The 26,538-nt window shown below is 39.4% G+C and overlaps 1 protein-coding gene and 1 non-coding gene across 2 annotated transcripts in view; one reads left to right on the top strand and one right to left on the bottom strand.

Annotated features, from left to right (window-relative positions):
* Positions 1-26,538, top strand: part of LOC110265482 (uncharacterized) — a 78,167-nt gene that overhangs the window by 33,295 nt on the left and 18,334 nt on the right. The gene's annotated exons all lie outside the window — the stretch shown is intronic.
* Positions 25-132, bottom strand: LOC148574436 (small nucleolar RNA R71). Its single transcript, XR_015906831.1, has one exon. It is a non-coding gene; the product is annotated as a small nucleolar RNA R71 (small nucleolar RNA).

Raw genomic sequence — 26,538 nt, 5'->3', positions numbered from 1 at the left:
TTCTTTCCATCTCAAAAGATGAGTAAGCTTAGAATGGAAATTCAAACCTTCAAGCAGAAGGAAGGTGAATCTCTCTATGAAGCTTGGGAAAGATACAAGCAATTAATCAGAAAGTGTCCTTCTGACATGCTTTCAGAATGGAGCATCATAGGTATCTTCTATGATGGTCTGTCTGAGTTATCCAAGATGTCATTGGACCATTCTACAGGTGGATCTATTCATCTGAAGAAAATGCCTGCAGAAGCCCAGGAACTCATTAAAATGGTTGCAAATAACCAGTTCATGTACACTTCTGAAAGAAATCCTGTGAACAATGGGACAACTCAGAAGAAAGGAGTTCTTGAGATTGATACTCTGAATACCATATTGGCTCAGAATAAATTATTGACTCAGCAAGTCAATATGATTTCTCAGAATCTGACTGGATTGCAAGCTGCATCCAGCAATAATAAAGAAACATCTTCTGAAGAAGAAGCTTATGATCCTGAGTGCATGGAAGAGGTGAATTATATGGGAGAACCCATGGAAACACCTATAATCCTTCATGGAGAAATCATCCAAATCTCTCATGGAAGGACCAACAGAAGTCTCAACAAGGCTTCAACAACAATAATGGTGGAAGAAATAGGTTTAGCAATAGCAAACCTTTTCCATCATCTTCTCAGCAACAAACAGAGAACTCTGAACAGAGTCATTCTGGCTTAGCAACCATAGTCTCTGATCTATCTAAGACCACACTAAGTTTCATGAATGAAACAAGATCCTCCATTAGAAATTTGGAGGAACAAGTGGGTTAGCTGAGTAAGAGATTTACTAAAACTCCTCCTAGCACTCTCCCAAGAAATACAGAAGAAAATCCCAAGAGAGAGTGCAAGGCCATAACCATGACCAACATGGCCGAACCTGGAGAGAGTAAGGAGGACGTGATTCCCAATGAGAAAAACCTCATGGGATGTCCTCTGAACGAAAAGAAGTTCCCCTTTGAGGAACCAAGGGAATCTGAGGCTCATACAGAGACCATAGAGATTTCATTGAACCTACTTCTGCCATTCATGAGCGCTGATTAGTATTCTTCCTCTGAAGAGGATGAAGATATTACTGAAGAGTAAGTTGCTAAGTACCTTGGAGCAATTATGAAGTTGAATGCCAAGTTATTTGGTAATGAGACTCGGAAGGATGAACCCCCCTTGCTCACCAATGAACTGAATGACATGATTAGGCAGACATTACCTTAGAAGAAACTTGATCCTGGAAAATTCTTAATACCCTATATCACAGGCACCATGACCTTTGAGAAGGCTCTGTGTGACCTAGGGTCAAGTATAAACCTCATGCCCCTCTCTGTAATGGAGAAACTAGGGATCCTTGAGGTGCAAGCTACAAGAATCTAACTAGAGATGGTAGACAAATCCATGAAATAGGCTTATGGACTTGTAGAGGATGTTTTAGTAAAGGTTGAGGGCCTTTACATCCCTGCTGACTTCATAATCCCGGACACTGGGAAGAATAAGGATGAATCCATCATCCTTGGCAGACCCTTCCTAGCCACAACAAAAGCTGTGATTGATGTTGACAGAGGAGAGTTGGTCTTTCAAGTGAATGAGGACTACCTTGTGTTTAAAGCTAAAGAATCTTCTTCTGTACACATGGAGAAGAAGCATGACAAGCTTCTCTCAATGCAGAGTCAAACAGAGCCCCCACATTCAAACTCTAAGTTTGGTGTTGGGAGGCCATCATCATGCTCTGAGTATCTGTGAGGCTCCATGAGAGCCCACTGTCAAGCTATTGACATTAAAGAAGTGCTTGTTGGGAGGCAACCAAATCTTTACTTATCTATGTTAAATTTCTATTTTCCATTGATATTTTATATTTTCTTTAGGATGATGATCATGTGGAGTCACAAAAACAAAAGCTAAAATAAAAAATAGCACACCCTGGAGGATGAGCTTACTGGCGTTTAAACGCCAGTAAGGGTAGCAGAATAGGCGTTAAATGCCCAGTCTGGCACTATTCTGGGCGTTTAACGCCAGAAAAGGGCACCAGACTGGTGTTTAACGCCAGAAAGGGAAGAAAAGTTGGCATTTAACGCCAGAAAGAGAAGAAAAGTTGGCGTTTAACGCCAGAAAGGGAAGAAAAGTTGGCGTTAAACGCCAGATATGGGTAGCAACCTGGCGTTTAACGCCAGGATTGGCACTCAAAGGGGCGTTTACACGCCAAAATGGTACAGGGATGAGAAATCCTTGACACCTCAGGATCTGTGGACCCCACCGGATTCCCACCTACCTCAACTCTCTCTCTCTCTTCTTCACACCTTCCCATAACACCCTTCCCTAAATACCCCTCACCAATCACCTCCATTTCTCTTCCCCATCACCTCTTCACCAATCACCTCCACCCACCCACTCTTCCCCAAAAGCCCCACCCACCTTACAATTCAAATTCAAATCCTTTCCCTCCCAAACCCAACCCCTAATACACGAACCCTACCCATCTCTCCACTCTTATATAAACCCCTCATGCCTCCTTCATTTTCACACATCATAAACACCTCTTTCCCTCCTTGGCCGAACCACTCACACCTCTCCATCTCCTCTATTTTCTTCTTCTTCTACTCCCTTCTTTCTTCTTTTGCTCGAGGACGAGCAAACCTTCTAAGTTTGGTGTGGTAAAAGTGTTGCTTTTTGTTTTTTCATAACCATTTATGGCACCTAAGGCCAGAGAAACCTCTAGAAAGAGGAAAGGAAAGGCAAAAGCTTCCACCTCTGAGTCATGAAAGATGGAGAGATTCATCTCAAAGGTCCATCTAGACCACTTCTATGAAGTTGTGGCCAAGAAGAAGGTGATCCCTGAGGTCCCTTTCATGCTCAAAAGGTATGAGTATCCGGAGATCCGACATGAGATTCGAAAAAGAGGTTGGGAAGTTCTCACCAACCCCATTCAACAAGTCAGAATCTTAATGGTTCAAGAGTTCTATGCTAATGCATGGCTCACCAAAAACCATGATCAAAGTGTGAACCCAAACCCAAAGAATTGGCTTACAATGGTTCGGGGAAAATACTTAGATTTCAGTCTGGAAAACGTAAGGTTAGCATTCAACTTGCCAATGATGCAAGGAGATGCACGCCCCTACACTAGAAGGGTCAACTTTGATCAAAGGTTGGACCAAGTCCTTATGGACATATGTGTGGAAGGAGCTTAGTGGAAAAAAGACTCCAAAGGCATGACTAAAAAGAGGATGGAGCAAATAAGAGAGCCCACTTATGGACCTCAACAAGAGCATGAGGAAGTCCCTCATCAAGAAATCCCTGAGATGCATTTTCCTCCACACAACTATTGGGAGCAAATCAACACCTCCTTAGGATATTTGAGTCCAATATGGAGCAACTAAAAATAGAGCACCAAGAGCACTCCATTATTCTCCATGAAATTAGAGAGGATCAAATAGCCATGAGGGAAGAGCAACAAAGGCAAGGAAGAGACATAGAGGAGCTCAAGCGTTCCATTGGATCTTTAAGAGGAAGAACTAGCCGCCATCACTAAGGTGGACCCGTTCTTTGATTCCCTTGTTCTTATCTTTCTGTTTTTTTTTTATTTTTATGCTTTATGTGCTATCTATGTTTGCATCTTCATTACATGATCATTAGTGTCTAGTGCCTATGCTTTAAAGTTATGAATGTCCTATGAATCCTTCACCTCTCTTAAATGAAAAAAATTGTTTTCTGAAAAAGAAAAAGAAGTACATGAATTTCGAATTTTAAAATAGTTTAATTATTTTGATGTGGTGGCAATACTTTTTGTTTTCTGAATGAATGCTTGAACAATGCATATTTTTGATAGTGAAGCTTATGAATGTTAAATTTGTTGGCTCTTGAAAGAATAATAAAAAAAGAGAAATGTTATTGATGATCTGAAAAATCAAAAAATTGATTCTTGAAGCAAGAAAAAGCAGTGAATAGACAAAGCTTGCGAAAAAAAAAGAAAAAGAAAAAGAAAAAGCAAGCAAAAAAAGCCAATAACCCTTTAACCCAAAAGGCAAGGGTAGAAAAAGGATCCAAGGCTTTGAGCATTAATGGATAGGAGGGCCCACAGGAATAAAATCCTGCCTAAGTGGCTAAACCAAGCTGTCCCTAACCATGTGCTTGTGGCGTGAAGGTGTCAAGTGAAAAGCTTGAGACTGAGCTGTTAAAGTCATGGTCCAAAGTAAAAAGAGTGTGCTTAAGAGCTCTGGACACCTTTAATTGGGGACTCTAGCAAAGCTGAGTCACAATCTGAAAAGGTTCACCCAGTTATGTGTCTGTGGCATTTATGTATCCGGTGGTACTACTAAAAAACAAAATGCTTAGGGTCACGGCCAAGACTCATAAAGTAACTGTGTTCAAGAATCAACATACTGAACTAGGAGAATCAATAACACTATCTGAATTCTGAGTTCATATAGATGCCAATCATTCTGAACTTCAAAGGATAAAATGAGATGCCAAACTATTCAGAAGCAAAAAGCTGATAGCCCCGCTCATCTAATTAAGACTGATCTTCATAGATATTTTCAAAATTTATTGTATATTCTCGTATTTTTATCCTATTTTGTTTTTAATTGCTTGGGGACAAGCAACAATTTAAGTTTGGTGTTGTGATGAGCGGATAATTTATACACTTTTTAGCATTATTTTTAGGTAGTTTTTAGTATGATTTAGTTAGTTTTTAGCATATAATTATTAGTTTTTAAATAAAAATCACATTTCTGGACTTTACTATGAGTTTGTGTATTTTTCTGTGATTTCAGGTATTTTTTTATTGAAATTGAGGGACCTGAGCAAAAATTTGATTCAGAGGCTGAAAAGGACTGCAGATGCTATTGGATTCTGACCTCCCTGCACTCAAAGTGGATTTTCTGGAGTTACCGAAACCCAATCGGCGCGCTTTGAATTGCTTTGGAAAGTAGACATCCTGGGCTTTCCAGCAATATATAATAGTCCATACTTTGCCCGGGATTTGATGGCTCAAACTGGCGTTCAAAGTCAGCCCAAGGAATTCTGGCGTAAAACGCCCAAACTGGCACCAGAATTGGAGTTAAACGCCCAAACTGGCACCAAAGCTGGCGTTTAACTCCAAGAATAGCCTATGCACATGAAAGCTTCAATGCTCAGCCCATGCACACACCAAGTGGGCCCTAGAAGTGGATTTCTGCATCATTTACTTGTTTCTGTAAACCCTAGGCTACTAGTTCATTATAAATAGGACCTTTTACTATTGTATTTTCATCTTTGGAATATCTTTGGATCATCTTTTGATCTTTTGATCATCTTTTAGAGAGCTTCATTTCATGTTTGGGGAGGTTGGCCATTCGGCCATGCCTAGCCTTGTTCTTATGTATTTTTAACGGTGGAGTTTCTACACATCATAGATTAAGGTGTGGAGCTCTGCTGTTCCTCATGAATCAATGCAATTACTACTATTTTCTATTCAATTTGAGCTTATTCTTGTTCTAAGATATCCATTCGCCCTTCAATATGATGAATGTGATGATCAAGTGACACTCATCACCATTCTCACCTATGAACGCCTGCCTGATAACCACTTCTGTTCTACAAGAAAACAAGCTTGAATGCATATCTCTTGGATCTCTATTCAACGATTCACATCATCTCTCCTGATAACAGAGCATCTGAATCTGAGATTAGAATCTTCGTGGTATAGGCTAGAATCAATAGACAGCATTCCTGAGATCCGGAAAGTCTAAACCTTGTCTGTGGTATTCCGAGTAGGATCTGGGAAGGGACGACTGCGAAGGAGCTTCAAACTCGTGACTGTGGGGCGCAGTGACAGTGCGCAAAAGGATAAATGTATCCTATTTCGACACGATCGAGAATCGACAGCTGATTAGCCATGCGGTAGCTGTGCCTGGTATTTTTCATCCGAGACGAGAAATCCAACAGTTGATTAGCCGTACAGCCCGTAGAGGACCATTTTCACTGAGAGGACGGACGGTAGCCATTGACAACGGTGATCCGCAAACATACAGCTTGCCATGGAAGGGAGTACGCATGATTGGATGAAGGCAATAGGAAAGCAGAGATTCAAAAGGAACAAAGCATCTTCATACGCTTATCTGAAACTCCTACCAATGAATTACATAAGTACTTCTATCTTTATTTTATGTTTCCTTTGTCTTTTAATTATCAAAACTCATGACCATTTGAATCTGCCTGACTGAGATTTACAAGATGACCATAGCTTGCTTCAATCTGACAATCTCTATGGGATCAACCCTTACTCACGTAAGGTATTACTTGGACAACCCAGTGCACTTGCTAGTTAGTTGTGTGGAATTGCAAAAGTGTGATTGTAATTTTGTGCACCAGCATACGCGTGACTGACGTGTACATGTGACAAGGAAATCTCCAAATGACGCGCATGCGTGACCCTCGCGCACGCGTGACGGACGCCACGTGCAGAAAATTGCAGAATTTACCGCCAGCGATTTCTAGGCCCTTTTTCGGCCCAAATCCAATCCCAGAAATACAGAATAGAGGCTGGAGAATGAGGAAATCAAATCATCCATCAATCATTCATTCAATAGACAGAATTTTAGATTTTAGATGTAGTTCTCTAGAGAGAGAGGCTCTCTCCTCTCTCTTAGGTTTTAGAATTAGGATTTCTCTTAGTTTATGGTTATATTCCTCATTCCAGGTTCAATGTTCCTTAAATTTAATTTCTCTTCTACTTTTATTTACTTTATCACTTGGTTTATTTACTCTCCCAATTTGATTTATGAACTTTCCCATGTTAGAATTGATATCTTTATTTAATATAATTTGAGGTATTTCAGATTTGTGATTGCTTTCTTTAATTTATGTTATTGATGCTTCCAATTAATTTTCTCCTGGTCAAGGCATTTTTATTCGAGTAGATTTTCTTCCCTTTTGATTTTGGTTGAGTAATTGGTGACACTTGAGTTGTCAAACTCAGCGGTTGATTGAAAATTGGAAATTGCTAATTGATTTGGATCCCTCTAAAGCTAGTATTTCCATAGGAGTTGACTAGGACTTGAGGAATCAAGTTGATTAGTCCACTTGACTTTCCTTTATTTAGTAAGGGTTAACTAAGTGGGAGCACTAAACAATTCTCATCACACCTGATAAGGATAACTAGGATGGGATTTCCAGTTTTCATACCTTACCAAGAGTTTTTCTAATTATTAATTTATCTTGCTTGCCATTTAAATTACTTGTTCCCTATTTCAAAAACCCAAAAATATATCTTTTTCCATAACCAATAATAAACACACCTCCCTGCAATTCCTTGAGAGACGACCCGAGGTTTCAATACTTCGGTTATAAATTTTATTGGGTTTTGTTACTTGTGACAACCAAAACTTTTGTACGAAAGGATTTTCTGTTAGTTTAGAAACTATACCTACAACTTGATTATTTTTATGAATTTCTTTACTGGCAAGAATCAGTTCGTCAAAATGGTGCCATTGCCGGGGAATTGTAATTGTGTGCCTTATTATTGGTTATGAGCCATTCAAAGATTCACATTGAGTTGAATGGAAACTCTTAATTCCTACTTGTATGATATACATAACTGATATATGGTTTTGAGCCAAAGAACACACAACCCGTGAGTTTTTTAGCTTAATTGCATGGTTACATTATTTAACCATAGTTTTCATTCCTGTGTGTTTCTCCCTTCTTCACTATAATTGTAGACTTTACTTTGTTTCATTCTATATGTCCAATATTCAATGTATTTACATTCTTGCATATGATTGAGGCCATTACTTGTTTTTGCTCACTTATCCCAAATAAGCCTACCCTTTTATGTTACCCTTGTTAAGCCACTTTGAGCCTTTTAATCCCTTCCGTTCTATAACCACATCACTAACCTTAAGCGGAAAAACAAATTAAATATCCTAAATTGAATCTTTGGTTAGCTTAAGATAGAGATTGTGTATCCACTAAGTGTGGGAAAACTATGGGAACTTGGGTTGGTAGGAAGATATTAAATTGATAAATTATTTGAAATATTGGGTGCATGCTCATGTGAGACTTAAATAATTAAAATACCATGTGCATTGATATAAAAAATCCCTTTAAATAAGTAAATAAATAAGGGGACAAAATTACCCCAGTATTAAGTTTAGTAGAAAAATCAATGCACATGTAATAAAAAATTCAAAAATAATTTGGTGCATGAGTATGTGATACAAAAGTGGAAAAATTGGGCAGCTAGGCATAATTTTAAAATTGTAGAGAGTATGTATATGTTTGGTGAGATTTTAGACTAATCAAGAATTCAATTTATAGCTCACTTAGCCTTATATATATGCCCTCACCTTTACCTTAGCCCCATTACAACCTTGAAAAGACCTCATGATGTTTGCATGTGTACATTAAATGTTTGTTGATTAGTTAGATGAAGAACAAAGTTTCAGAAAGCATGACTAGAGAAGAATAGAGTAATTAACCCCAAACACTGAGTGACTAGAGTGTATACACAAATCCAGTGAGGGTTCAATGGCTCAATTACATATATCCATGTTTGATCATTGATTGTCTTGCAAGTTTGTGAAATCTTTTGATTAACTCAACTCAATTGTGAATGTGTTTTAACATGATTTAGCCATGGCTGTGCATATATGTTTCCTTGAAGAATTTGACTCAATATAATCACATGTAAGCTTTATATATATAAGTGGATAGTAATTAGAATTGCATGATTCATTTAGGTAGCTTGCATTTAGAATAGATTGCATTGCATAAGATTCCACCATTCTACCTTCACTCTTTTTCCGTTTCTCTTGAATTTAACATGAGGACATGCTATTGTTTAAGTGTGGAGAGGTTGATAAACCACTATTTTATGATTTATCTTGTGCTCAATTGAGTGGTTTTTATCAATTCTTCATCCACTTATTCATACAATTTGCATGGTTTTACAATTCATTCCTTATTCTATGATATGTGTGAAAACATGTTTCCTATGCCTTAAAAATATTTATTTTAATTATCCTTTATTACCATTTGATGCCGTGATCTGTGTGTTAAGTAATTTCAGACTTCATAGGGCAAGAATGGCTTAGAAGACAGAAAGGAAACACATCAAAATGGAAGGAACGCACAAAATGGAGTTTTGAAGAAAATGGCAGCGACGCGCACGCATGGACGATGCGAACGCGTGACAAGAAAAATCTCCAAATGACGCGCACGCGTAACCCTTGCACACGCGTGACCCTCGTGCACGCGTGACTGACGCCACGTGCAGAAAATTGCAGAAGTCGCCCCCAGCGATTTCTGGGCCCTTTTTTGGCCCAAATCCAAGCCCAGAAACACAGAATAGAGGCTGGAGAATGAGGGAATCAAATCATCCATCAATCATTCATTCAATAGACAGAATTTTGGTTTTAGATGTAGTTCTCTAGAGAGAGAGAGGCTCTCTCCTCTCTCTTAGATTTTAGAATTAGGATTTCTCTTAGTTTATGGTTATATTCCTCATTCCAGGTTCAATGTTCCTTAAATTTAATTTCTCTTCTACTTTTATTTACTTTATCACTTGGTTTATTTACTCTCCCAATTTGATTTATGAACTTTCCCATGTTAGAATTGATATCTTTATTTAATATAATTTGAGGTATTTTAGATTTGTGATTGCTTTCTTTAATTTATGTTATTGATGCTTCCAATTAATTTTCTCCTGGTCAAGGCATTTTTATTCGAGTAGATTTTCTTCCCTTTTGGCTTTGGTTGAGTAATTGGTGACACTTGAGTTGTCAAACTCAGCGGTTAATTGAAAATTGGAAATTGCTGATTGATTTGGATCCCTCTAAAGCTAGTCTTTCCATAGGAGTTGACTAGGACTTGAAGAATCAAGTTGATTAGTCCACTTGACTTTCCTTTATTTAGTAAGGGTTAACTAAGTGGGAGCACTAAACAATTCTCATCACACCTGATAAGGATAACTAGGATGGGAGTTCCAGTTCTTATACCTTGCCAAGAGTTTTTCTAATTATTAATTTATCTTGCTTGCCATTTAAACTAATTGTTCCCTATTTCAAAAACCCAAAAATATATCTTTTTCCATAACCAATAATAAACACACCTCCCTGCGATTCCTTGAGAGACGACCCGAGGTTTCAATACTTCGGTTATAAATTTTATTGGGTTTTATTACTTGTGACAACCAAAACGTTTGTACGAAATGATTTTCTATTAGTTTAGAAACTATACCTACAACGTGATTATTTTTATGAATTTTTTTACTGGCAAGAATCAGTTCGTCAACTACCCATACATATATATATTACTTCTCTGATCCTCAGTTGAGTCTGCAAGTCTCTAGATGTGGGCCCTTGGCCTCAGTTGAAGCCGTTAACTAACTCATTGGGCTTTGCTCAGCTTGCTGGAGGAGTTTAAGTTGGGCAGTATTCACGTTAGTCAGGCCGTTAGTGTGAGTAATGTCGTGTAAATTCCTGGCTCGAAGACGTTAGTGACATCAACGTGGTCATTAATGTCCCAAAATCCCTCACATTCACGTTACTCCTGGGGTTAGTGGCACTAACATGGCCACTAACACCACACCCTTGCCTAAGCCACGTTAATGTTGGCGTTAGTGGCACTAACGTGGCCACTAACGCCACTCATTCTTCACCATCGCCGGCGTTAGTGGAATTAACACCACCACTAACGCCAGGCCTTGCCCCTTCTTCCATATTAATTTCCACGTTAGTGGCATTAACGTGGCCACTAACGTGGGCTTCCTTGCCTTTGCCTCACGTTAATGGTGTTAACTTCACCATTAACATCCCAAAACTCCACTTCTTCCACATTAATGGATCAGGTTAGTGGCATTAACGTGGCCACTAATGTGGGCTTCCTTGGCCTTCAATCACGTTAATAGTGTTAACTTCACCATTAACGTCCCAAGCTGCCCCTTCTTCCACGTTAGTGCCCATGTTAGTGGCACTAACGTGGCTCTTTTCTGCTTCTCCTTACCTGAAATCAATCAAATAGATTGCATCAAAGCCTTGCTCTAATCACAAGATAATGCATCATTCATTACATCATTCAATCCTTGCATTATTCTCATGAAAATGTTTAGAATTCACAATGTTTGATTGAATCAAGATATGAATGCATACTCAACCAAATACTTGATTATGGCCTAAGAAAATGCATAAAACTAGCCTAAATCATACTCAAAACGGCTTGTGAAACTAGCCAAGATGCCCTGGCATCACAACACCAAATTTAAATCTTGTTTGTTGGTAGCACGAATTCCCACATCTTCGTACTGTTGTACTAGCAAGTGGAATGGGCCATCCAAGTAATACCTGAGCGAGTCAGGGTCGATCCCACGAGGATTGTGGTTTGAAGCAAGCTATGGTTATCTTATAGGTTTTAGACAGGCAGATTAGAAGGTTTGTTGAACTAAGATGATCATGAAATTATGAAAGCAAAAGAGGTAGAAAATACTGATAAAAATAGGATTAAGGATTGGAGTTGCGTTGTCTTTCTGAATTAACTCTGGTTCTACTGTCTTCTCTACTTATGAATGATCTTCTTCTATGGCAGGCTGTATGTGATCAAAGCTATTGCCCGTAGTCATTGATCTCCTCTGCTTCAGATCAAACGCCATTGCCCGTGGTCATTCAATCTGACGAAGGGTGAAGCTCTAGCAGTTCATTCTCTTGGCGATCCTACTCAAAACGCCACAGACAAGGTTGAATCTTCCAGATCAGAGAATGCTACTTCTATGGATTATAGCCTATGCCACAGAGACCCTAATCTCCCCGAAAATTGGCTGAACTGGTGTCTTGAGAAGTTCCCAACGAAGTCATGGATTCTCTGTCTGAGAGATGTATAAACATAGCTGTTGGTTCGTGCTTTCCGGCCACGTATTCACATGAATCCAAGTAGATGTGGGTGTTTGTCAGGCACATTCGTCTTAATATGATGAACAAAGCTAATTTGTCAGATCATCCTATTCACCACGATAAAGATCGGATATTCATCTTAGACATAAATCAAACACAGATCAAAGAAAAAATAGTAATACTTTTATTAATTCATAGGACTCAGCAGGGCTCCTCCCCTCAACCTAGGAGGTTTAGAAACTCATACTGATGTAAAATAAAATGGTAAACTCGAAAATAGCATAAAGTTCTCGATGTTTCCTTAATGATGATGTAAAATACACGTTAAATACTAAACAGATGACTAGTAAGGGTAAAATAGTCTTTTTAGTGCTAAAATTCACTTCTGGGGCTCACTTGGTGAGTGTTTGGGCTGAGCTTTGATAAGATCCACGTGCTATGAGGTCTCTTGGGCATGGAACGCCAGCTAGGGGGTCCTCTTTGGGCGTTTGTACATTGGTCTCTGCTCTTTGGGCACTGGATGGCTGGAAGGGAGCAAGAAGCTAGTGTTGGATGCTAGTTTTGGGCCTTCTAAGCTGAAGAAAAGTATAAACTATTATATATTGCTGGAAAGCTCTAAATGTCAGCTTTCCATAGCCGTTGAGAGTGCTCCATTCAAAATTCTGTAGCTCCAGAAAAGCTCTTCCGAATGCAGGGAGGGCAGATCTTGACAACATCTGCAGTGCTTTCTCTGTCTCTAAATCAAACTTCTGCTCCAACTCCTCAATTTCAGCCAGAAAATTTTTGAAATTGTCCAAAAACACAAAAACTCATAGTAGAATCCAAAACTGTGAATTTAACACTAAAACCTATAAAAACTTTATAAAAACTAAATAAAAACTACTAAAAACTATATGAAAATGATGCCAAAAAGTGTATAAAATATCCGCTCATCACAACACCAAACTTAAATTATTGCTTGTCCCCAACCAACTAAAAACACAGTAGGATAAAAAAAAATTAAGATACCAATAAATTTCTAAGTTTCAAATGAAGCTTAGTTACAATTAGATGAGCGGGACTTAGTAGCTTTTTGCTTCTGAACAGTTTTGGCAACTCATTATCCATTGAAACTCAGAGTATTGGCCGTGACCCTAAGCACCTTGTCTTCCAATATTATCACCGGATATAATAATGCCACAGACAATTCAACTGGGCGAACCTTTTCAGATTGTGACTCAGCTTTGCTAGAGTTCCCAGATAGAGGTGTCCATAGTTCTTAAGAACACTCTTTTGCTTTGGACCACGACTTTAACTGCTCAGTCTCAAGCTTTTCACTTGACACCTTCATACCACAAGCACATGGTTAGGGAAAGCTTGATTGAGCCGCTTAGGCCAGGATTTTATTTCTTTGGGCCCTCCTATCCATTAATTCTCAAAGCCTTGGGTCCTTTTACCCTTGCCTTTTGGTTTAAAGAGTTACTGGCTTTTTCAATTTGCCCTCCTTTTCCTGCATTTTTGGGCAATAATGAAATTTTCTGATTATTATTATTATTATTATTTATTTCTCCATTTTTCCTTTCTTTTTTGCATGCATATGTAATTTTTTTTCTTTTGCAACATGCTTTTTCTTTTTCTTTTTGCTGCTTTTTCTTGCTTCAAGAATCAATTTTTAGATTTTTTAGATTATCAATAATATTTTTCCTTTTTCCTTATTCTTTCAAGAGCCAACATTCTAAAATTTTAACTTCAAATATGCACTGTTTATTCATACATTCAGAAAACAAAAGCAAATGACAACACATCAAAATAATTGAAATAATCTTATTTTAAACTTGAAATTCATGCATCTCTCAATTCTTTTCAATAAAATTTTTGTTTAAGCAAGGTGGGAGATATATGAAACATTTTACAACTTTTTAAGACATCAATGCAAATGATCATGCAACTAGAACAAGAGAACAGATAAACAGGCAGAAAACAGAAAAATAATAGGAAAGGGGAGTAAAGAGAATGAATCCACCTTTAATGATGGCATTTAGTGCTCCTCCTTGAGGATCCAATGTGATGCTTGATCTCTTCTATGTCATTCCTTTGCCTTTGTTGCTCTTCTCTCATAGCCCTTTGGTCTTCCCTTATGGCTCTTTGATCTTCTCTTATTTCATTGAGGGTGGTAGCATGCCCTTGATGCTCCATCCTCAATTGCTCTATGTTATTGCTCAATTCTCTAAGAGAAGTTTGCCATTGATCCCAATAGCTTTGCGGAGGAAAGTACATCCCTTGAGGCATCTCAGTGATCTCATGCTGAGGCGGCTGCACAGGCTCTTGTGCATGCTCTCTGGTTTACTCCATCCTCTTCTTAGTGATGGGCTTATCCTCCCTAATGGAGATATCTCCTTCTATGACAATTCCAACTAAATTGCATAGATGACAAATGAGGTGTGAGAATGCCAACCTGGCATTGGTGTGAGGTTTCTCAGCTATCTTGTACAGTTCTTGAGGAATCACCTCATGTACTTCTACCGCAGTTCCCATCATGATGCAATGAATCATGATGGCTCTGTCAACAGTCACTTCTGATCGATTGCTAATAGGGATGATGGATCTTTGGATGAATTCCAACCATCCCCTAGCTATGGGCTTAAGGTCAACCCTTCTTAGTTGAATGGGCTTGCCTTGGGAATCCCTTTTCCACTGTGCTCCTTCCACATAGATGTCAAAGAGCACTTGATCCAATCTCTATCAAAGTTGACTCTCCTAGTGTAGGGATGAGGATCTCCTTGCATTAGAGGCAAGTTAAACACCAACCTCACACTTTCCGGGCTGAACTCTAAGATTCTTTCTCGGACCATGGTGATCCAATTCCTTGGATTTAGGTTCACACTAGTGTCATGGTTTTTGGTAACCCATTTATTAGCATAGAACTCTTGCACCATGAGAATTCCAACATCCTGAATGGGATTGGTTAGGACTTCCCAACCTCTTCTCCGGATCTCTCTTCGATTTTTTAGATACTCATTCTTCTTGAGCATGAAAGGGACCTCAAGGATCACTTTTTTCTCAGCCACTACTTCATAGAAGTAGTCTTGATGAGCTTTAGTAATGAATCTCTCCATCTCCCAAGATTCAGAGGGATTGGCTATTGTCTTTCCTTTCCTATTTCTAGAGGAGTCTCTAACCTTGGGTGCCATGAATTGTAATGGAAAGAAAAAATCTATGTTTTTCCCATACCAAACTTAAAATTTTGCTCCTCCTCGAGCAAAAATAAAGGAAATAGAAGAATGGAGTAGAAGAAAAAGAGAATAGAAGGATAGAAAGGGAGAGAGAGGGCTCATCTTTGTGGGTGTACTAGTGTATGAGAGGTGTGTGTATGAAGGGTTTGGAGAGGGGGTATTTATAGGAGTGGGGAAGGGTTAGGGTTCGGCCATAGGGTGGGTTTTGGGTGGGAAATTTGATTTTGAAGCGGGTGGGGGTAGGTGGGAGTTATAATGGTTTGGGAAAATGGTATGGATGTGATTGAGCTAGGGTTTCTAGGGAAGTGTGTATAGGAAAGTGTGAAAGTAAAAGGGGTAGGTAGGGTAGGTGAAGATGCTGTGGGACTCACAGGTCCTGAGAGGCTAGGGAATTCCAGATTCCCTACTTCTCTGCACTGGCGTTCAACTTTAACACTCTATCCAGAGTGTTCTGTTTTCACTGCTGTGAAATTCTATCTCTGTTCTGAATGCTACATATGATCATGACTTTAAGACTGAAAGAAAAATGAAAATAAATATAGTTCAGTAAGGTTGGGTTGCCTCCCAACAAGCGCTCTTTTAACGTCATTAGCTTGACGGTTAGCTCCTTACGGAGGTGAGTATGGCCTCAAATTTTTTCCCCTTACAGTGAATTTCCTTCCTGTCCTCTCATGAATGAGCTCCACATGCTCTAAAGACAGGATATGACTCACTGTATGTGGTAAGGCTGGCTTCTTAGTGAAGACAACTCTCATGCCAGGTGAGAAGCCTTCTGTTGAAACTTTCTTGTCCCTCCAGTCTTTAGGTACTTTCTTTTTAGTACCTTTGTGCTTAGAGCTTGTTGATGGCTGCCCATCACCAAAACTTAGAATTGATGTGTGGGGGCTCTGTAAAGCTCTGCACAGAAAGAGAGGGTTGGAACACGAGGTGTTGCACAGTTATCTCTTTTTTAGAGGGAGAATTGGGATGAGGCATCTTAAATAAGATGTGATCCTTCCCTAATTGTAGGGTCAGTTCTCCCTTAGCCACATCAATGATAGCATTGCCTGTGGCTAGGAAAGGTCTTCCAAGGATGATAGAGTCATCCTCATCCTCTCCTATGTCAAAGACAATGAAGTTTGCAGGGATGTAATGGTTTTCAACTTTAACCAAGACATCCTCTACTAAGCCATATGACTTCTTCATGGTCTTATCTGCCATCTCTAATGAGATGTGTGCAGCTTGTACCTCAAGGATTCCTAACTTCTCCATTACAGAGAGTGGCATGAGATTGATGCTTGAACCTAGGTCACACAGAGCCTTATCAAAGGTCATGGTTCCTATGGTGCAAGGAATCAAAAAGCGTGCAGGATCTGGAAGCTTCTGAGGTAGCCTCTACTGAACCAAAGCATGGAGTTCTTTGGTAAGCATTAGAGGTTCTTCCTCCAATGGCTTTGTACCAAATAACTTTGTATTCAGCTTCATAAGAGCTCCTAGGTACCGAACAACTTGCTCTTCCCTAGTGTCTTCATCCCCATCAGAGGATGAATAGTCATCAGAACTCATGCACTGTAGAAGTGCATGCAAAGGAACCCCTATGGTCTTTATGGTTTCCTTTGGTTCTGGGATAGAGGGTTCTTGAATGGGATTTAGGCACTCAAAGGGTGTACTTTGACTGGTGTTCAATGCCATCTCTGTCAGCTTATTGGGCATTGAACACCCTTGTTGTCCACCCTGACTGGCGTTAAACGCCAGTCCCTCTAGCAGTCTGGGCGTTGAATGCCCCGTAAGGATGTCCTTGCTGGCGTTCAACGCCAGCTTCCTTGGGTGAGTGGGCGTTGAGAATTAAGGCTTTCTATCCTAGTCATACAATGATTAACAAGAGCTAATCCTATTTCGTCATCTCCAACATCGGAGAAAGGTACAATGTCATCCTCAACATAGGGAGAAAGTCAAATAGAACTAGTTAATCCCAATCCAAAAGTCCTAATCAACTTACTAATTGAATTAGCAAGAGATTAGAGTCAATGGAAACAATATTAACTAATCACTCTAGGCCACCAATCTAAATTGGGTATTAATGACTCAAGAGCACCTAATTTCTCTTTCCAAGCCAAGAATGCACAAAAAGCTACTCTAACATCCAACCAAATATTTTATCAAACACTTGGAAGGCATAAAAGGAAAGCATAGTAAATTGCAAGGAAAGGTAAATTCTACAACTACCAATTGCAAGGAAATAATAATAACAACTCAAATCAATAATAAAAGAATATTAAATATGAAATTGCATTAAAGGAAATCCAAATCTAACAAGAGTGCTCATAAACAGAAAGAGGCAAAATAAAAGAAATAGCAAGAGAGACTAGGAGAATTAAAGTACTAGAACAAGAAATTGTAAAGAAAACAAGATTAACATAAGAAATTGATCCTAGATCTAAGATGCAAAATAAACCTAAGAACCCTAATTCTAGAGAGAAGAGGGAGCTTCTCTCTCTAGAAAACTAACCTACATGATGCTACCTAAAACTGATTGCCCCCTCTTTGTCCAAGCTTGAATTCTGCATGAAATAGTCTAAGGAATGAGTTGGATTTGGGCCTGGACAGCTCAGAAATTGCCCCCAGCGAATTTACTTTAATGGGGTCACGTGCCGCTTGTCACGTGTGCGCGTGGACAACGCGTGCGCGTCACTGGTGAATTTCCTCCTCACGCGTACGCCTGGATGACGCATGCGCGTGGCCTGAAGATCTTCTTCTTACGCTTACGCGTGGATGACGTGTGCGCGTGGTCCTTAATTCTCCAAATGCTCATTTCTTCATGAATTCTCCACTTTGCATGCTTTTCTCTTCACTTCTTCCATCCAATACTTGCCTTATGAATCTGAAATCCTCAACAAATATATCAAGGCATCGAATAGAATTAAGGTGAATTAAAATTGGCAAATTTAAGGCCTAAAAAGCATGTTTTCACTCTTAAGCACAAATTTAGGGAGAATTACAAAACTATGTTATTTCATTTAATAAATGTGAGATAAGTTGGTAAAATTTCCTAAATTAAGCACAAGATAAACCACAAAATTGGGATTTATTAACGAGCAAACTTCTTAAGTTTGGTGTTGCAAAATCCTTGCTTTTTGACTTCTACCACTCCTAAGATGTCACCCAAGGTCAGTGAAGCCTCAAGGAAGAGAAAGGGAAAGACTCCCTCTTCCTCTTCTGAACCTTGGGAAATGAAGAGATTCCTCACCAAGGCTCATCAAGATCACTTCTATGACGTGGTAACAAAAAAGAGGGTGATCCCCGAAGTCCCCTTTAGGCTCAAAAAGGATGAGTACCCAGAAATCTAACAAGAAATCTGGAAAAGAGATCGGGAAGTCCGAACTAATCCTATCCCAAAAGTTGGATTACTAATGGTGCAAGAATTTTACGCCAATGCTTGGGTCACCAAAAAGCATGATACTAGTGTGAACCCACAGCCCAAGAACTAGTGCACCATGGTGAAAGAACAACTTTTGGACTTTAGTCCAGAAAGTGTAAGAGTGGCGCTCAAGCTACCACAAATGCTAGGAGACCCACACTCTTACACCAAAAGGGTCAACTCTGATCAGATGTTAGAGTAAGTGCTCACTGATATCTGTGTAGAGGGAGTCCAATGGAGGCTGGACGCCCTTGGCAGGCCCTACCAACTGAGTAGGCTTGACCCCAAGCCTGTAGTTAGAGGATGGTTGGAGTTCATTCGATGATCCATCATCTCTACAAGTAACCAATATGGGGTTACTATTGACCGAGAAATAATGATCCATTGCATTATGCTTAGCAATGAGGTGGAGGTACATGAGGTAATACCTCGAGAGCTGTACAAGGTGGCAGACAATCCCTCCACCCAGGCAAGACTGGCGTTCCCACATCTCATCTGTCACCTATGCAATTAAGCTAGAATTGTCATAGAAAAAGATACCCCCATTGAGGAGAACAAGGCCATCACGAAAAGAATGATGGAGCATGTTAGAGAGCATGCACACGCACAACAAGAGCCTGTGCAACTGCCTCAACCTAAGATCCCTGAGATGCCTCAAGGGATGTATTTTCCTTTCCATGACTTTTAGGATCAACTGAATACCTCAATAGGGGAGTCGAGCTCAAACATGGAGTAGCTGAGGGTGGATCACACTAAGCATGCTGATGAGTCCATATTTTATGATGTATTTTTACTTAATTTGGATGGATTCTAGCACATGAACTCACACTTAAGCACCAAAATAGCAAACTTTTGTGTTTTGTCCCCAATTTGGTCCTAAATGTGAAAACATGTAATTTTGTGCTTGAAAGGAGCAATTTAATTCCACTTTTATTCCATTTGATGCCATAAAAGGTTTGTTGAGTGATTTCAGGCCTTTGAGGCAAGAATGGATGGCCAAAAGTGGGAGAAAGCATGTACAAGGGAGAAAATATGAAGAAAAAACAAGGAAGGGTCCCTGCACGTGATTTCATTTATGAAACATGTGCTGCGCGAATTTTGGAAGCTTTTGGCCCATTTTGGAAGGCTTGGAGGCTGAAATCAAGTGCTATATGAAGGTGGCAACATCTCATATGAAGGCATTAGCTTAGGGGGCCCACTTAAATAGTTTTTCATAGTAATTTAGGAGTAGGAGTAGGAGTAGTGTAGCATTGCTCTCTTAGGGTTTCATTTCTATTTCCATTGTAGCATTTTAAAGCAAGCTTAATTTTGGATTTTGATTATCTTTAATTGTAAGTTGATGAGTCCAATTCACACCCCATTCAAAAATTGGTGAATTAGTTCTTTTGGCAAGTGCACCAAAATTATCGTCAAGTAATAACCCACAGTGGAGTGGGATCGTATCCACAGAGATTGGCAAATTCAAGCAGTTTTAATTGATTGATGAATTAGTCAAGCGGAACAAGTAGATTGTGAATTGCAGAATTATAAATGACAGAAATGTAAATGGCTAGAATATAAAGAAAAGTAATAAAGTGCAGAAATGGAAATGGCAGAATGTAAAGTGTAGAATCATAAATGACTTGAATGTAAATGGGAATGGGGAATTGCTGAATGTAAAATTAAGCTATAAAGAAAGGGATAGATAAGAATGGGGAAATTCATTGAGATCAGGAGATGTTGTCTCTTTGGATCAATTCTAGCTTATATCCTCTTCAATCATGCAACTCATTGACCTCTTGGCAATCATGATTGATTGAGCCGCAATCCCTTGGTGACTCAATCTCTCAGATCTTGATCAATAGCCAATTCCTTGGTCTAATTGCTCATGAAGAGAGATATGCTTAGTCCCTGATTATTCCACACACCATCATAGGTCCAAGTAGAGGGAGGATTATATGTCACATATCCAAACACCAAAACCCAGATTCTACTCAAGTGTGAGAAGGGATTTCAAGCATGGTTTCATGCTTCCTTTGTCAAGGTTCCCATGAAACCCAATTTACATTCAATCTCTTTCCCAAGATAATTGAACACTAAGCATTAAGAACGAAATTCCTTCTAGCAAATCAAAGAGAAGATGAAGAGAAGAAGAATTTCACTATCATTGGTGCACGAAATTGTGATCTCAAAGGCTCCAAAAACTTGGTACGCTCGATCATAATCTCAATTCTTCTTCACAACTTTGCACAACTAACCAGCAAGTACACTGAGTCATCCAAGTAATAAACCTTACGTGAGTAAGGGTCGATCCCACGGAGATTGTCGGCTTGAAGCAAGCTATGGTCATCTTGCAAATCTCAGTCAGGTAGATTCAAATGGTTATGTGGTTTTGATAATTAAAATATAAATAAAATATAAAATAGGATAGAGATACTTATGCAATTCATTGGTGAGAATTTCAGACAAGCGTATGGAGATGCTTCGCTCCTTCTGAAGCTCTACTTTCCTACTGCCTTCATCCAATCATTCATACTCCTTTCCATGGTAAGCTGTATGTTGGGTATCACCGTTGTCAATGGCTACTTCCCGTCCTCTCAGTGAAAACGGTCCAAATGCGCTGTCACCGCACGGCTAATCATCTGTCAGTTCTCGATCATGTTGGAATAGGATCCATTGATCTTTTTGCGTCTGTCACTACGCCCAACACTCGCGAGTTTAAAGCTCATCACAGTCATCCCATCCCAGATCCTACTCGGAATACCACAGACAAGATTTAGACTTTCCGGATCTCAAGAAAGGCTGCCAATAATTCTAGCTTATACCACGAAGACTCCGATCTTTTGGAATGGAGGCTAAGAGATATACACTCAATCTAAGGTAGAACGGAGGTGGTTGTCAGGCACGCGTTCATAGGTTGAGAATAGTGATGAGTGTCATGGATCATCACATTCATCATGTTGAAGTGCAAGCGAGTATCTTGGAATAAGAATAAGCTTGAATTGAATAGAAAAATACTAGTACTTTGCATTAATACTCGAGGAACAGCAGAGCTCCACACCTTAATCTATGGGGTGTAGAAAATCCACCATTAAAAATACATAAGAACAAGGTCCAGGCATGGCCGAATGTCCAGCCCCCTAAACGTGATCTCCGAACATAAAAATATCCAAAAGATGATCTTAAATACATCACTAAAAGTAGTTTTTATACTAAACTAGTAGCTAGGGTTACATAAGATAAGTAAATGATGCAGAAATCTACTTCCGGGCCCACTTGGTGTGTGCTTGGACTGAGCATTGAGCTTTCATATGTAGAGACTCTTTTTGGAGTTAAACGCTAGGTTGTACCCTGTTTCTGGCGTTTAACTTCAGAATAGGACAGGAAGTTGGCGTTTGAACGCCAGTTTGCGTCGTCAAAACTCGAGCAAAGTATGAACTATTATATATTTCTGGAAAGCCCTAGATGTCTTCTTTCCAACGCAATTGAGAGCGTGTCAATTGGGTTTCTGTATCTCCGGAAAATAATTTTCGAGTGCAGGGAGGTCAGAATCCAACAGCATCTGCAGTCCTTTTTCAGCCTCTGAATCAGATATTTGCTCAAGTCCCTCAATTTCAGCCAAAAATTACTTGAAATCACAGAAAATCACACAAACTCATAGTAAAGTCCAGAAATGTGAATTTTGCTTACAAACTAAAAAAAATATACTAAAAACTAACTAAATCCTACTAAAAACTACTTAAAAACAATGCCAAAAAGCGTATAAATTATCCGCTCATCACAACACCAAACTTAAATTGTTGCTTGTCCCCAAGCAACTAAAAATTAAATAGGATAAAAAGAAGAGAATATACTATAAATTCCAAAATATCAATGAAACTTAGCTCCAATCAGATTTCAGATAGTGTTATTGATTCTCCTAGTTCAGTATGTTGATTCTTGAACACAGATACTTTATGAGTCTTGGTCGTGGCCCTAAGCACTTTGTTTTTCAGTATTACCACTGGATACATAAATGCCACAGACACATAACTGGGTGAACCTTTTATATTGTGACTCAGCTTTGCTAGAGTCCCCAATTAGAGGTGTCCAGAGTTCTTAAGCACACTCTTTTTTTTTTTTGGACCTCGACTTTAACCGCTCAGTCTCAAGCTTTTCACTTGACACCTTCACGCCACAAGCACATGGTTAGGGACAGCTTGGTTTAGCCGCTTAGGCTAGAATTTTATTCCTTTGGGCCCTCCTATCCACTGATGCTCAAAGCCTTGGATCCTTTTTACCCTTGCCTTTTGGTTTAAAGGGTTACTGGCTTTTTGCTCTTGCCTTTTGGTTTAAAGAGCTTTTGACTTTTTCTGCTTGCTTTTTCTTTTTCTTTTTTTTTCTTCTTCTTTTTTCTGCAAGCTTTTGTATTCACTGCTTTTTCTTGCTTCTAAAATCAATTTTATGATTTTTAAGATTATCAATAAAATTTCTCCTTTTTCGTCATTCTTTCAAGAGCCAACAAATTTAACATTCATAAACAACAAATTCAAAAATATTCACTGTTCAAGCATTCATTCAGAAAACAAAAAGTGTTATCACCCACATCAATATAATTAAACTAATTTCAAGGATGAATTCGAAATTCATGTACTTCTTGTTCTTTTGTTTTTAGAACATTTTTCATTTAAGAAAGGTGATGGATTCATAGGACATTCATAGCCTTAAGACATAGTTACTAGACACTAATGATCATTGGTGCACGAAATTGTGATCCTTGGTTGTAAAATTTTGTTGTTCGTTCTCTCCCTGGCAATGGCGCCAATAACTGGTGCACAATACCATGGTCCAAACATAACTTCACAACTTCGCACAACTAACCAGCAAGTGCACTGGGTTGTCCAAGTAATAAAACCTTACGTGAGTAAGGATCGATCCCACGGAGATTGTTGGTATGAAGCAAGCTATGGTCACCTTGTAAATCTCAGTCAGGCGGATATCAAATGGTTATGGAGTTTTCAAAAATAAATAATAAATAAATAGAAAATAAAGATAGAAACACTTATGTAATTCATTGGTGGGAATTTCAGATAAGCGTATAGAGATACTTTCGTTCTTCTGAACTTCTGCTTTCCTGCTGTCTTCATCCAATCAGTCCTACTCCTTTCCATGGCAAGCTTTATGTAAGGGCATCATCGTTGTCAATGGTTACATCCCATCCTCTTGTGAAAAAGGTCCAAATGCTCTGTCACAGCATGGCTAATCATCTGAGGTTCTCGATCATACTGGAATAGGATTCACCCTCCTTTTGCGTCTGTCACTACGCCCAGCACTCGCGAGTTTGAAGTTTGTCATAGTCATTCAATCCCTGAATCCTACTCGGAATACCACAGACAAGGTTTAGACTTTCCGGACTCTCATGAATGCCACCATCAATCTAGCTTATACCACGAAGATTCTGATTAAGAGATCCAAGAGATATTCATTCAATCTAAGGTGGAACGGAAGTGGTTGTCAGGCACGTGTTCATGGGGGAATGATGATGATTGTCACGTTCATCACATTCATGTTGGAGTACAAATGAATGTCTTAGAAGCGAAATAAGTTGAATTGAATAAAAAACAGTAGTACTTTGCATTAATTCATGAGGAACAGCAGAGCTCCACACCTTAATCTATGGAGTGTAGAAACTCTACCGTTGAAATTACATAAGTGATGAAGGTTCAGGCATGGCTGAGAGGCCAGCCCCCAAACGTGATCAATATGATTCAAAGCTGAACTAAAAATCATAAAATGTCTAATACAATAGTAAAAAGTCCTATTTATACTAAACTAGTTACCAGGGTTTACAGAAGTAAGTAATTGATGCATAAATCCACTTCCGGTGCCCACTTGGTGTGTGCTTGGGATGAGCTTGAAGTTTACACGTGGAGAGGGTATTTTTGGAGTTGAACGCCAGTTTGTAACGTGTTTCTGGCGTTCAACTCTGGTTCGTGACGTGTTTCTGGCGTTTAACTCCAGACTGCAGCGTAGAACTGGCATTCAACGCCCTTTTGCGTCATCTAAACTCGGCCAAAGTATGGATAATTATATATTGCTGGAAAGCCCTGGATGTCTACGTTTCAACGCAATTGAAAGCGTGCCATTTTGAGTTCTGTAGCTCCAAAAAATCCACTTTGAGTGCAGGGAGGTCAGAATCCAACAGCATCAGCAGTCCTTCTTTAACCTCTGAATCTGATTTTTGCCCAAGTCCCTCAATTTTAGCCAGAAAATACCTGAAATCACAAAAAAATACACAAACTCATAGTAAAGTCCAGAAATGTGAATTTAACATAAAAACTAATAAAAACATCCCTAAAAGTAACTAGATCCTACTAAAAACATACTAAAAACAATGCCAAAAAGTGTATAAATTATCTGCTCATCAATCATGTAGTAAAGACACAAACATAAATAAAACATAAGGCTCAAAAAATCGAAAAACAGAAAAATAAGAACAAGGAGATTAAGGAACGGGTCCACCTTAGTGAGAGTGGCGTCTTCTTCCTCTTGAAGAACCAATGGTGTTCTTGAGCTCCTCTATGTCTCTTCCTTGCCTTTGTTGCTCTTCCCTCATAGCTCTTTGATCTTCTCTAATCTCATGAAGAATGATGGAGTGCTCTTGGTACTCCATCCTTAATTGTCCCATCTTGGAACTTAATTCTCCTAGGGAGGTGTTGATTTGCTCCCAATAGTTTTGTGGAGGAAAATGCATCCTTTGAGGCATCTCAGGGATTTCATGATGAGGAATTTCATCATGCTCTTGTTGAGGTCCATGAGTGGGCTCTCTTGTTTGCTCCATCCTCTTTTAAGTGATGGGCTTGTCCTCTTCAATGAGGATGTCTCCCTCTATGTCAATTCCAGCCGAATTGCAGAGGTGGCAAATGAGGTGAGGAAAGGCTAACATTGCCAAACTAGAGGACTTGTCAGCCACCTTGTAGAGTTCTTGAGGTATAATCTCATGAACTTCCACTTCCTCCCCAATCATGATACTATGGATCATGATGGCCCGATCCACAGTTACTTCGGATCGGTTGCTAGTAGGAATGATAGAGCGTTGGATGAACTCCAACCATCCTCTAGCCACAGGCTTAAGGTCCGGTCTTCTCAATTGAACCAGCTTGCCTCTTGAGTCAACTTTCCATTGAGCTCCTTCCACACATATGTCCATGAGAACTTGGTCCAACCTTTGATCAAAGTTGACCCTTCTAGTGTAGGGGCATGCATTTTCTTGCATCATTGGCAAGTTGAACGCCAACCTTACATTTTCCGGACTGAAATCTAAGCATTTCCCCCGAATGGGTTTGGGTTCATACTTCGATCATGGTTCCTAGTGATCCATGCGTTTGCATAGAACTCTTGAACCATTAAGATTCCGACTTGTTGAATAGGATTGGAGAGAACTTCCCATCCTCTTGTCGGATCTCTGGATATTCGCCCTTTTTGAGCTTAAAAGGGACCTCAGGGATCACCTTTTTCTTGGCCACAACTTCATAGAAGTGGTCTTGATGGACTTTTGAGATGAATCTCTCCATCTCCCATGACTCAGAGGTGGAAAAAATTGCCTTCCCTTTCCTCTTTCTTGAGGTTTCTCTGGCCTTAGGTGCCATTAATGGTTATGAAAAAACAAAAAGTAATACTTTTACCACACCAAACTTAAAATGTTTGCTCGTCCTCGAGTAAAAGAAGAAGGAAAATAGTAGAAAAAGAAGAAAATAGAGGAGATGGAGGGGGAGAGTATATTCGGCCAAGGGGGGGAAGAAGTGTTTGTAATGTGTGAAAACGAGGTAGTGTTGAGGGGTTTATATAGGGGTGGGGGAAGGGTTAGGTTTCGTGTATTAGGGTTGGGTTTAGGAGGGAAAGGATTTTTGAATTTAGAGGTAGGTGGGCTTTTTGGGGAAGAGTGGATGGATGTGAGTGGTGAAGAGTATTTGGGGAAGAGATATGGAGGGGATTGGTAAAAGGTATTTGGGGAAGAGTGTTATAAAAGGGTGTGAAGAGGAGAGAAGAAGAGGTGGGATAGGTGGGGATCCTGTGGGATCCACAGATCTTGAGGG

The sequence above is a fragment of the Arachis ipaensis genome, chromosome B2, assembly GCF_059453495.1.
Source record: "Arachis ipaensis isolate K30076 ecotype BB chromosome B2, ASM5945349v1, whole genome shotgun sequence".
Lineage (NCBI taxonomy): Eukaryota > Viridiplantae > Streptophyta > Magnoliopsida > Fabales > Fabaceae > Arachis > Arachis ipaensis.
This window is presented reverse-complemented; position numbering and strand designations above follow the sequence as displayed.